The sequence below is a fragment of the Dreissena polymorpha genome, chromosome 13 (genome assembly GCF_020536995.1).
Source record: "Dreissena polymorpha isolate Duluth1 chromosome 13, UMN_Dpol_1.0, whole genome shotgun sequence".
Taxonomy (NCBI): Eukaryota; Metazoa; Mollusca; class Bivalvia; order Myida; family Dreissenidae; genus Dreissena; species Dreissena polymorpha.
The window spans coordinates 15191670-15204623 of record NC_068367.1 but is presented as its reverse complement, the minus strand read 5'-3'; positions in this window follow the sequence as shown (position 1 = coordinate 15204623).

Genomic DNA, 12954 nt, shown 5'->3' with positions numbered 1-12954 from the left:
TGCATGCTGTCTTCACAAAACAAGAGAAGCTAATTTATGGCGATATGGAAGAATGATTATGCTATTGTCTTTTATGGCCATTTTGACCTTTGAGCTCTTGAATTCTTTTGCATTACATGCCGTCCAATTCGAATGTATCGTTACAGCCCTAGTTATGGTCCAGACAAACTTTCAGTTTAAAACGCAGTTAGTGACCTGTGACCTAGTTTTTGACCTGGCATGACCCATATTCAAACTTGACCTTGACAACATCTAGATACAACTTCTGACCAAGTTTGGTGAAGATCAGATGAAATTTTTGGGACAGACAGACCGACCGACTTTACCTTTGAATTCAAAGCGTGACCGTGACCTTGGAGACATCGACGTCCTTCTATTGCATGACACACCGTCCTATGATGGTGAACAAATGTACCAAGTGATTTTAAAATCTAATGATAAATGACATGGTTATGGTCCGGACAAACTTTCGGTTTAGAACGCAGTAATTGACCCGTGACCTAGTTTTTGACCTGGCATGATACATATTCAAACTTGACCTAGACATCATCAAGATACAACTTGTGACCAAGTTTGGTGAAGATTGGATGAAATTTTTTGACAGCCCGACTGACCGAAAGAGTGACTCATATAGCCTCTATTACCAATGGTAATGGGGGTATAATTATATGTGAATGTCATTTTTTATTCTAAACCAAAGAATGTGTTACAAAATGCTAGATCAAGCAAATTGAACAGTTCCTCTTGCAGTGGTAGTGGATTACTTTCATCTGGCAATGATAAATTCATTCTGTTTATGCAGGTATTTGCAGTGGGCAGGAAATTAGCACTTTCCATAAATTGAATGGAAGGCTGAAGAGCAAAGCCCAAGGCAGGTTCATCCTATGTACCAGTGGCAAACCTTAATATGCTCCCAAGATTTACAGCACCTCTTCTTCCACCTGAAGATATACATAATACTAAAATAATTTGGGAAATGTTATACTGTGTATACACTCTTACCACTCTGCAAGTGGCAAAATTAAGGATATATCAACTGTTACAATCATGTGTGTGTGTGTGTGGGGGGGGGGGGTTGATGTGCAATAACTTTTTAGGAATGATTTATGACATTTTAAATTTTCATAATACTTACCTTGAAAATTTACTGGTATTAGCTAACTTACTTAAAACATCCAACAAGCTTTAACAGTATTTGAATGCTTGCTTTACAGAAATTATTCTATAATGTTTTGGGCAAAATTTTCTTTTAAAAGGTATGACATATAATGCATAAATATACTGTAGCACCAACAGACATGGCAAAAACAATATGTCTCCCAGTATAGACTGGGGGAGGTTCAAGGTTTGATGAATCTGGAAGTCAACCAGTGAATAGTTTACACAGAAAATAATATGGCTGCCAAATATCATCACACACCAGTTTAAAATGCAGTTTAAGTTTTGCCAGCAAATAAACACACCTTGCTGAACAATTAACAGGAGGGTATATATGGAGGCTTATAGTGGTACACAACTGAGACTATAAATAAAATGCACAAACAAGAGTAAAATAACAAAATAATCGTTAGAAGATCTGTGTAATATATATTACACAAGTAGTCATTTCGCTTGCTATTGGAGTGTTCAACTGCAATATAGCGATTGAAATACTAAACACCAAATTATGCTCTCTGGTGATGACAATATCATTTAAGACAAGCATAGTTTGTAATAAAATATGCGTGGGACAAGACTACTTGGTTTCTAAAAGATGGACCTTTTTCAAATTAAACATAACCATTATGAACATTTGAACTCTTTAACTATGGTAATATACATGACCCTGCCTTTGTGAAGATGAATAAAATATCTTTTGACTGCTACTGTGCAATTGGGGGATAAATATAAACATTACCAAACACAGACAAGAGGATCATGACAATAGCTTTTGACAATCTTTTCCTTTGAAAAGTGGAGCTATTTAGACAAAATTAAAGACTAAGTGTATACAAGATGTGTTTGTGAAACACAATGTCCCCCTAAATGACGTTTGACCTTGAAGGATGACCTCTGACCTTGAAGGATGACCTTGACCTTTCACCACTCAAAATGTGCAGCTCCATGAGATGCACATGCATGCCAACTATCAAGTTGCTATCTTCAATATTGCAAAAGTATTTATAAAATAAGCGATTTGGACCACATATATTTGACCTCTGACCTTGAAGGATGACCTTGACCTTGACCTTTCACCACTCAAAATGTGCAGCTCCATGAGATACACATGCATGCCAAATATCAAGTTGCTATCTTCAATATTGCAAAAGTATTCATAAAATGAGCGATTTTGGCCACATATATTTGACCTCTGACCTTGAAGGATGACATTGACCTTGACCTTTCACCACTCAAAATGTGCAGCTTCATGAGATACACATGCATGCCAAATATGAAGTTGCTATCTTCAATATAGCAAAAAATTTTGCAAAATGTTAAAGTTGGCGCAAACAAACCAACAAACCAACAGACAGGGCAAAAACAATATGTCCCCCACTACTATTAAACAAGGAGAACTGAAATAAAATTTGAAAAACAATTTGCAATAGGAAAACGGTCGTAAATTAATCATTATTTGGACTATATACATCTAAGATGGCACAACCATAATTTTGATTAAAATAGTCCAGTTTAACAAAATAAATCAAAGTTTCAAAGGTAAAACATATTTTGCTGTTAACTTGACTTCAAATGGCCTTGTGACTTGTTCGACATTGGTTTGCATTGGCATGTGATTTGCTAACGACAGACAGGAAAAACAATGACACTGTACTGAATAACCAAATAAACATTTAATAAAATAGATTAGAAAAGTGTACCTGTCGAGATCCTAGATCCAGATGCGGCCGTATTGCTCTCAGCCATGGGCATGATGGACATGGATTGCCAATGCTGCACTGCATTTTTAAACCTAATTCTTTCACCAATGGTCACCAGACCTAAATTTGTTAACTGGTTATCTTCTAACGATTTACAAATCTCAATAGAATCTATTTTTTGACTCATAAAATTTTGATACAGTGAATGTAAACCAATTGAATGCAAAACACTCCTTACGGCGTCGTCTGCCATGATGAAGACTGTAGATTACCGCGCAATTTTCCGGTGCGTGCAAAATATTTGGCTTGTAAAATTCAATTTTTAGTAGTAGTAGTAGTAGTATAATGAGGAAAGCACTTTATATCATGATGAGTGACCAATACATAAATAACGAATAGCTTCGTATAATAATGGCTAAACTTCATATAAGAAAATTAAAATACATATATCTTCATATCAATACATAATATCTATGTATCGAGGTATAATACATATATATAATACAATTTTATCTGTATCTCTCAATGTTTTATGTATATATAAGGATCTTTTATATTTATTGCATAACGATTTATGTTCATATAAAGATCTTTTGCCTTCATATAAAGAAGTAATACCTTTATATAATGGAAGATTGTCTGTGTATAATACATTTGTATCTGTATATTTTTACATGTTGTCTATATATAAGAAAATTATATCTTTATATATTTATGCTTTATCTGTATATATTCAAATTATGTATTTATATATTATAATTATGCATATATATAATGGTTACAGGCATTCATATAAAGACATTTTGCCTTCATATAAAGAAGTAATGCCTTTATATAATGGAAGATTATCTGTGTATAATACATTTGTATCTGTATATTTTTACATTTTATCTATATATATTAATGCTTTATATGTATATATTCAAATTATGTATTTATATATTGTGATTATGCATATATATAATGGTTACAGGCATTCATGCAGAGTCAGTTTGACGTAATATCACAAGTTTTGGTATTATAAGACAGTGAAGGCGTTCCATAGTTTTGTCCCTAATTTCCTACATGTATATTTATCCTGTTTACCTATTTACTGTGGTTGAAGTTAGTCCAGATGTGTGTAGATAGTTTGAGTTTTATTTGGTAAGTAATTGGAGAACGAGTGGCATGGGCACGCGATTTATTAACACGCTTTGCGGGGGACACGTTTTGTCCATATACGTATTTCTGATATGCCGATGGGTTCAAGAAAGGTAATCTATTCAAGTAAAAGCGGGATTTTTTTTAGAATGCCTTTTTATATCGCTTTTCCTTGATTTAATGCGGATATACTACTAATTTTAAAGTGTATTTCACAAGGAAAAGTTTCGGAGAAAGATATCATGAGGTTTTGATCGTTCGAAGGATGCGAGTTTTTTTATATATTTTCTATTGCAGGGGAGGTAATTATAAAACGTTGAAGGCTTCAAATTAGTCTTAGTTTATATATATTAATGGATCTTTTGCAAGATTAAAAAATAAATTATTAGGAGTATATAATCCAAGAGATATTAGAGATATTGGTTCGGATATATGGGGGCCATATAAAATTAATCAGAAATGTGGATATGTATATACCATAATACTAATCCCTCCCCATAGTACTAATTGTCGATCATTTTAATAACAGAGCGTCTCTCTTTTCCTTACATTAATTTTTACATCAAATGACTCATCACAAGCTGTTCACAGTGTTATCCTCATTATTTATAAGTCTAATAGCATTTTCTGTATTTTGTCGATGTGAAATATCATCTAATTTAACACTGTCATACTCGACATACTCGCGTAAAGTGTCGTCCCAGATAAGCATAGGCAATCCGCACAGGGTCGACACTTTTCGCTTTTATAGTTTTTTTGTTGTTTAAATACATAAATCTAGTCTAGCCGGAAAGTGTCGTCCCCGATCAGCATACGTTAATATGAGATAAGACGCTTTAGTCACATGCTTTAAGGCCCGTCTTCTTAGAGCAAGGCTCAATCACTTTCTTTGGTGGCCATGCCACTCGTGAAACTATCTTTGGTGGTCATGCAACTCGTGAAACATTCTTTAGTGGTCATGCCACTCGTATAACTATCTTTGGTGGTCATGCCACTCGTGAAACTATCTTTGGTGGTTATGCCACTCGTGAAACTATCTTTAGTGGTCATGCCACTCGTGAAACTATATTTTTATAACCACTCGTGATATAAAATTCGACATACATATGTACACTGAATGATCGTGACATAAAAAAACAACTTTGTATTGTTCAATTTTAGTCCGTGGACGGTAAATTTGAACTATTTATTTGAGCAGGGTCGTGCCTATGAAACTATGTGCAATATCTGTATAGCATACGACGCACCGTAAGGAGTTTTAACATCCAGGATTATGATATTAACAATTTAAAAATTTCAAATCACACGCGTGTTCCAAAGAACGGTAGAACATTTGCATCAGTTTTGCTCATCGTTTGAGATTGGTTGGAAGCTACCCGCTATACGTCCCGAGCCTCGAAAATCTCATTAATAAGCTAGTTAGATATTCCTTTATTTATTAAACTAATAATTTTAAAACGAAACCTGTATGTGCGTGTATATTTTTGCAACAACTTCAAAGCAGTGTTTTACGATCATGACAAATAATATCATGTGGAAAGAGTGGTTGTTTTATAGCTTATCTTTATTTGTATTGTGAAAGTTTCATTGCATTTGGTATTTGTTTGTTTAAATGCTTTTACCGTTTTAGAATAGTCAAGATGACCATTAAAATACTTATACAATATTATGCTTGAATGGTATTCTGAAAACTTGTATTAGTCGAGTTCGTTTTGTACTGTCTAAGAAAATTAAGTATTGTTTTCACAGAATTACTGTAAGCGCCACGCCATAGCTTGCATGTATCGACACGAAATAATGTAATAGTTACCAGAGGTCCCGGTGTGATCCTGGATCGATGATTCTATCCAAGAATATTCGCCTTCTATCGCTGATTCAAAGATGGCAAAACTGTCAGTCTCCAGCAGAAATAACGAGGCATTCACATGTTGTTCTGACTGACCTTATGTAACCAAACTTGTCAAAACGGCCTTAAACCCAAAGCAAAAACTTACGGGCCCTTCGCTTTTCCGATTTCCGACCAAATTTAAACAAGGATTTTGTCATTTTTGACTACAGCTTAACGTTTTTGGTCGAAAATGAATAAATTTGACCGCTTCGGTCGATCTTCACCGCAGCTGACAATTATGGACTATACTGACAACAACTGACCATTTTGGACAATACTAACTAAAAACTGACCATTCTGGTGGAAGTCGGCCCAAATAAACCTCGTCGGTTAATTTAGATCTAACCTGAAAGTTTTAGTCATTTTTACTTCAACTTTTCATTTTAACATGACTTACAAAGGTGTGCGACATTTATCGTAAATGTTGCGACATATATCGGCAGTTGACATTTTTGCGACATTTATCGTTAAAGTTGCGACATATATCGTCAGTAGGATTTGCGACATTTATCGTTCCTTGCGACATTTATCGTCAACGTTGCGACAAATCTCGTAGCCTGCGACATATAACGGCGATGCGACATTTAACGGCGCTACAACCATTAAACTTGCGTTTTTGTTCTCTCTCGACAATTTGAAAGGATACTCAGCATAATGCTCTTAAATCTTAAGTCAGAAAGTAAACACTGAAATAACCTTTCACACACTACCAAACAGCTATATCTCAGTTGTTAGAGCGGCGGACTGAAGAATTTCAAACAATTGCTAGCCTTTGATTATGGTTCGAATCCGGTTTAAACTAAAAGTATTCGTTTTGCTTTTTTTCATCTTTTTATGATAATGACTTATTACTGCAAATACGTTTTTCTACAGCGTGGTCAAAAGAAACGTTTTTCATTGTGCAATTAGTTTACTTTATACCATATATAACGGTTTTGTCAAGATATAATGTTAAAGCGGGACTGCACGATTTTTATATGTGTTAAATTGTAATATATTGATAAATATGTGTTACAATAACACACAATAGGCAAGAAAAATTAAACATCGAAGACGAATTTCATAAAAGGCAGCAAAGACAAATGAGCGCCCAGAGCCAATTGTGACGAAGATATTTCGTACATATTGTCCTACACTAACCGAAGCATTCATCTTTTTATTAGGATCTGAGTAAGTATTCGTGTGTCGTATGAATATGATATCGTTGCAGGACATTTAAATGATTCGTAAAACTAAATTTAGATCCACACCGTACATGCATGATATACATGCAGGCGAATTCGACTGTGCAGACATTTTCAATTTCAGAATTAAAGGGGCCTTTTCACAGATTTTGGCATTTTTTAACTTATTCATTAAATTCTTTATATTGATAAATGTAAACATTGGATCGTAAAAGCTCCAGTAAAAAATCAATAATAAAATTAAAAAAAGGAAAAGAACATTGCCAGGAGCAGGTTTCGAACCAGTGACCCCTGGAGTCCTGCCAGAGTCCTGAAGTAAAAACGCTTTAGCCTACTGAGCTATTCCGCCGAGTATACATACTTAACGTATTTTATACCTTATATAAGCAATCTTCGTAGTTTCACAAAATGTAACGACAAAAACAGAACTCTCCAAATTATTCAATCGTTTCGCGTTGCAACGCTTTATAATTTTTAGGTTTTAAAATCGTCAAAAGATGCATATAATGGCTATATAAGACCATGGTAAATGTTCAGTATTACTGTTTCCTCACAAATATCATAACTAAAATGAAAATTTGCGAATCTGAAACAAGTTTTTTCAATTTTGTCAATTTACCAAAGCGTGAAAAGATCCCTTTAATATCTGGCTTATTTCGCATTTTTCGACACATGTTCTTCTTAACTTTTAGTTTAATTTATATTAAAATATATGTACATGGATAATATTTTTTTTTTTACATATTTAATATCAATTCGTAAATATTTGACAAAATCGTGCAATCCCGCTTTAAATATTCGTTAAATCCAAACGGATTCCATTTGTAATGGCTAGCTAATTCAGCAATCAAATTAGACACCAGACAAAACATTCAAGCAGCCACTCACTGGATTTCATCAGAGCACAAATTGAGGCTTGGTCACAGACAAAAGAAAATAATAAACACCATGTCTTAAGTAGATTCTAAGAATGGCGACTAAATTTCATGTTGCATTTGATATTGTTACAATATAACATGTTTTGTGACACGCTGTTTAACCCATTTATGCCTAGTGGACTCCCCCATCCTTCTAAATTGGATCAATTTATTTCCAAAATTAGGGATGCCTAGAATATTTATTTCTTTATTTAGAATATTTCGTACAGAAATTCCTTGAAGCAAACAGCGCAGACCCAGATTAGACGCCGCATCATGCGGCGTCTCATCAGGGTCTACGCTGTTTGCGAAGGCCTTTTTTCTAGACGCTAGGCATAAATGGGTTAACACTAGGTTCAGTTAGCAAATGATTTGATAGGGCGCGTTTGTTTTCATCTGTAGTTCACTGTTCAATTTCTCGGAATTCTCCAGAACCATTTTCAAATATAACAATTCGCCAATAAATCTGTCAGAATAATCCACACTTGAGTTCATTCTTGTCTGTAAAAAACTAGCGGCGTATCGTGTAAGCACATTAAGGGAACCACGCATCTTGTAATAGAAGAAACATAACATTTCATGTATTAGCATTAGTTAACATAATTCGGGGCGAGCAGTATCTATGCATAATCAAAGCGCTTAGGGCATTGAAGTTGTTCCTATTGCATTATCTTAGACGCAACACGGGTTTCAAAATTTGGTTATAGATTTTTAAATCGCAAGTTTCAAATAAACACAACCCATTCATATATATAGTGTGTCACGCACAGGTCGAGATGTGTGTGCACTGTTTATCATCCTATTTATTTAGAATAGAATATTAGAGATAATTTAGACAAAATAACAACGTTCTGAAAGCAAAGAAAATATTATGAAAATGGTATAATGAGAACCAGTTAATATAAAATAACATTTGTAATCACCATCATATGAAATTAACATTGTTGGAATATCGAGTGTGTGTATTTCTATGTTTTTGAGGTCCCTCCGCGTCTGAGGCTGCCTTATGTGAAGACCCGGAGTGTGTCCCAGCATTCCTACATAATCAGATTTTAGACTCACTAAAGTTGGGACGAATTTTTGAAAGATAGCTGCAATTTCCAGCTATTTGTTGTGTACTGAAATATTTTTTATTTTGAGGTGTTTTTGTGCTGTGGAAACCGGAGTACCCGGAGGAAACCCGACCTGTCCGGTATGATGACAACCATACCTTGCACAATAAGATTATAATTTCATGATGGAAATTCCTTTACTTTTTTGACACCATATACACATTTAAAATGTACAATAAGATTATTAATGAATTATAAAGAAATTAATTTGCGAGCAATACTTTTAACTCACGAATAAGGTAGTCATAAAGACAGCGCTGTTGACCCGTACTTTGTTGTTGATGCATTGCTTGTTACCCTAGCTGTTCACACGGTGTCAACCAGTTTCTGGCCCTAAACATCGTTATAGAACACTAATGCGCTTTTCTGCATAGCTGTATTACCCTGCTTTTCACCCCAAATGACATTAACATAACACCATCAGAAAATAATTAATACATCGAATACTCGGATATTAAGAAACGCATCAGGCCCTGAGTTGAAAGGTGACAACGCGAAATACACACATGTCCAGTCAGGTGACCAGAACCCCTTTGAACGCGATAAGTAAGCTTAGCCGTGACGCGAAGGATTCGGCCACTGAATTAGCAACATGCTCATTTCATCAATCCTGGTGTTACACCATTGTGGATCTACTGGATGACGTGTGTGGCACGTAGGAAAATGCGTTTCAAGGACTTGACCTTGGGGGATTCCGTAAACAACAGTGTTGTGTCCACTAGATCGCGTATCGCCGTATCTTTTTGCCTAGAGTTTCATCCAATACTATAGTTTTAGCCTTTCTTACATTTTAGAAATTATGATATATTTTTGAAAAAATTTGGCTTTTTTCCCTTTTCAGCAAAGTTGATAACATTGGTTTTGTTTTTGCTTGTTCAAAGCGTGTGAATGTTATATTTCGTTTTGATGACATAAATACATTAGGCAATAATACAGCACAATTTGCGGGCAAATACAATACTTTTACATTATTCACTTTGTAACGGGATATTGGTGTTCGCTAGTCCATAAGAAGATTTATTGTATAGTTTATGTCAAAATCATTACAAACGTACAAATGATGTCTGAAAGATTGTCTGGAAAGATACGAAAGAATTAAACAAACTACTCGGGAGCCTTTCTAGACTTTGCCTGTTTCGAAGGAACTACTCATATGTAAATTAGTTTGTCTTTACTTTGTTGTAAAGACGTAATACATTAATCATAAGTCTCACTTGCGTTGACATTGTTATCATGTAGTATAAAAAGTTCACTTCATCTTAAGCAGCCAAGTACACAAGAAAGGAAGCGTTAATTCATAAGATTAATTAAATCATTACAAAATGTCACTGAAATGGTTCAACTTTCCACCCACCCTCTTTTGAGCAGCATTCTACATTCTGTACTGTACCTTGTTACTGTGCCTTTTGTGATCCTCAATATTCGATAAAAAGGTTAAAAAAGACATCATTCTGAATTCAACAATGTAATAAAGCAAGACCTTATAGTCCTTATTAAAATATTGATAGGTATGTTTACATAATATTGTTTAATGAATAATGTTAACATGATTTAGAAAGCACAGGTACTGTAGCTGTACCTTAGTCCGCCACTGCCATAAATCGTCGAATAATCGAATATATTCGAATAATGGAAAACGAATATTCCAATAACATTTCAGCATTCGTTCCCATCACTAATAAGAAGCAAATAATTTGTTCTGACTACTGGTGGATCAGAGCATTATTGGCTGATGAAGTGTTGTCTTTTTAAAAGGGACACGATGTGTATCACAGCCTGACAAAGAAGCAGAAGAGGTATTTTACTATCCAAATTTCGACTATTCATTTAAATTATAAATTGACATTATAACGCCTTACAAAGAAGTTGTAAGAGGAGCTGTATTGGATTCAGTTTGTGCATTTGGGTTGCAAGAATATTTTGCAAGAGAATTTTGTCTTTGGAATAGCTCGAAAATTATCAAAGGTATCGAAGCTCAGAAACGATTGGCGTATCTGAAAAGAGGATGGGTTGTGTACAGGTGTCTTACATTAAATATTTTATGTTATTGTCCTTTTTTAAATATTAAAAAATGTGCATGTGGTATATCCTAAAACAATTGTTGGAAAACGTCATGCAAGAACCATGACTATTGAGTCCATACTTTTTTGAGTTTTTGCCCTTATTGATTGTTGCATTTAAAGTGTTGGCATGTTTCTTAATAAATTTTAGAATGAATCTCCTTGGATCGATAGATCTCATTGAAGGGAAATGCTTGCACACACTTTTTTTCCCATATTTGTTTGTGTTTGTACGATCTGTGGTGATATTGTTTTTCTCTTTAGTGAGTAACATATCAGGTACGAAGTACAAGTTAAGCGGTGTGGACACTGCATAAGAAACATCATTGTCGATTCAGTTTTAGTTTGGTACAGTATGGTATCAGTATGGTTCACATCTTATAAGCCAATTGAGCGAATAAATGTAACAGTATTTTTAGCGGTTACAAAAAAACTTACACAAAGGTGTTAGTAAAGAAGTCCTCCAGTCTATTTTTTTATTTTTTATAAAAACATCGGCGGAAAAAAATAAACTACGTGCAGTGAATTTAAATGAATCGCGAATGTTTGCAGCAATACTCGAATGATAAGGTTAATAACTACCTCAATTGTTCCATTATCTTAAAAATAGCGTGTACTTTTATTGTGTATTGAACAAACTGACAATTATGAAGAACGTGTAAAATGGAAGTTTATTCTCACCTTCATGTATCCCTGTTTCTCAGCCTGATTTCACGCCAACAGTCTTTCTACGCATTTAGATTTAATATCGGTTCTCATGCTGTAATCTTCATGGACATAGTGACTGAACTGTTATTGTTAGAAGTTATTCACATGAGCTTTCAATGTGTGCCTTTGCTCAGTTACAATTAGGCTATCGGTATGGGTCGAATTTCAGCCGTTCTATACATGAAAATGTACTGGTGTCTTCATATATTGATATTAAACAAGATCGAAATGTATTATTTTGATTAAGAATCGGCTTACGATTTTAAAAGAATATTCATGCGAGCTATGTATAATATATAGGATTTACAACAGTTAATGTTAACTTTAAAACAAAACACATTGGTTATTCATCTAAGAGTGGTATTTTATAGCAGTTTCCGTTATACCGGTAATTATATCGGATTTATAAATGCAACCTTTAAAGTACACGCGACTAACGACAATTGAAATATGGCATTGTGTCAAAATTATGAGGTTAATTCTCTTTTGCGTGAGCAATACGACATTTTTACACTTAATCCCGCGATCTGAAGGTCCGGTCGCGGGAATACCGCGATTTAAAAGTACGGTCGCGGGTCACAGGCGACGTGGTTAATCCACAGCTGGTTAATCCACAGCTCCGTTGCATACATTTGCTGACCTTTTTACTCCCCCAACTATCATCGAAAAGGACATAAAGAGATAGCTCAGGTCTGTATCGGCTCAAAATAAAATAATTCAGAATGCTTTCAAGAACTTCGATTATATAGATAAATACATAAATAAATCTAAATCTAAAACATTTATTTTTTATTGTTTATATATTTGTCTTATATTGGTCACACCTATTAAAGGGGCCTTTTCACGTTTGGGTTAATTGACAAAATTGAAAAAAGTTGTTTCAGATTCGCAAATTTCGTTTTAGTTATGATATTTGTTTGGAAACAGTAATACAGAACATTTGCCATGCTCTAAAATAGCCATTATATGAATCTTTTGACGATTAAAAAAAACTGAAAATTATAAAGCGTTGCAACGCGAAACGAATTAATAATTTGGAGAGTTCTGTTGATGTCGTTATATTTTGTGAAACTACGAGGATTGCTTA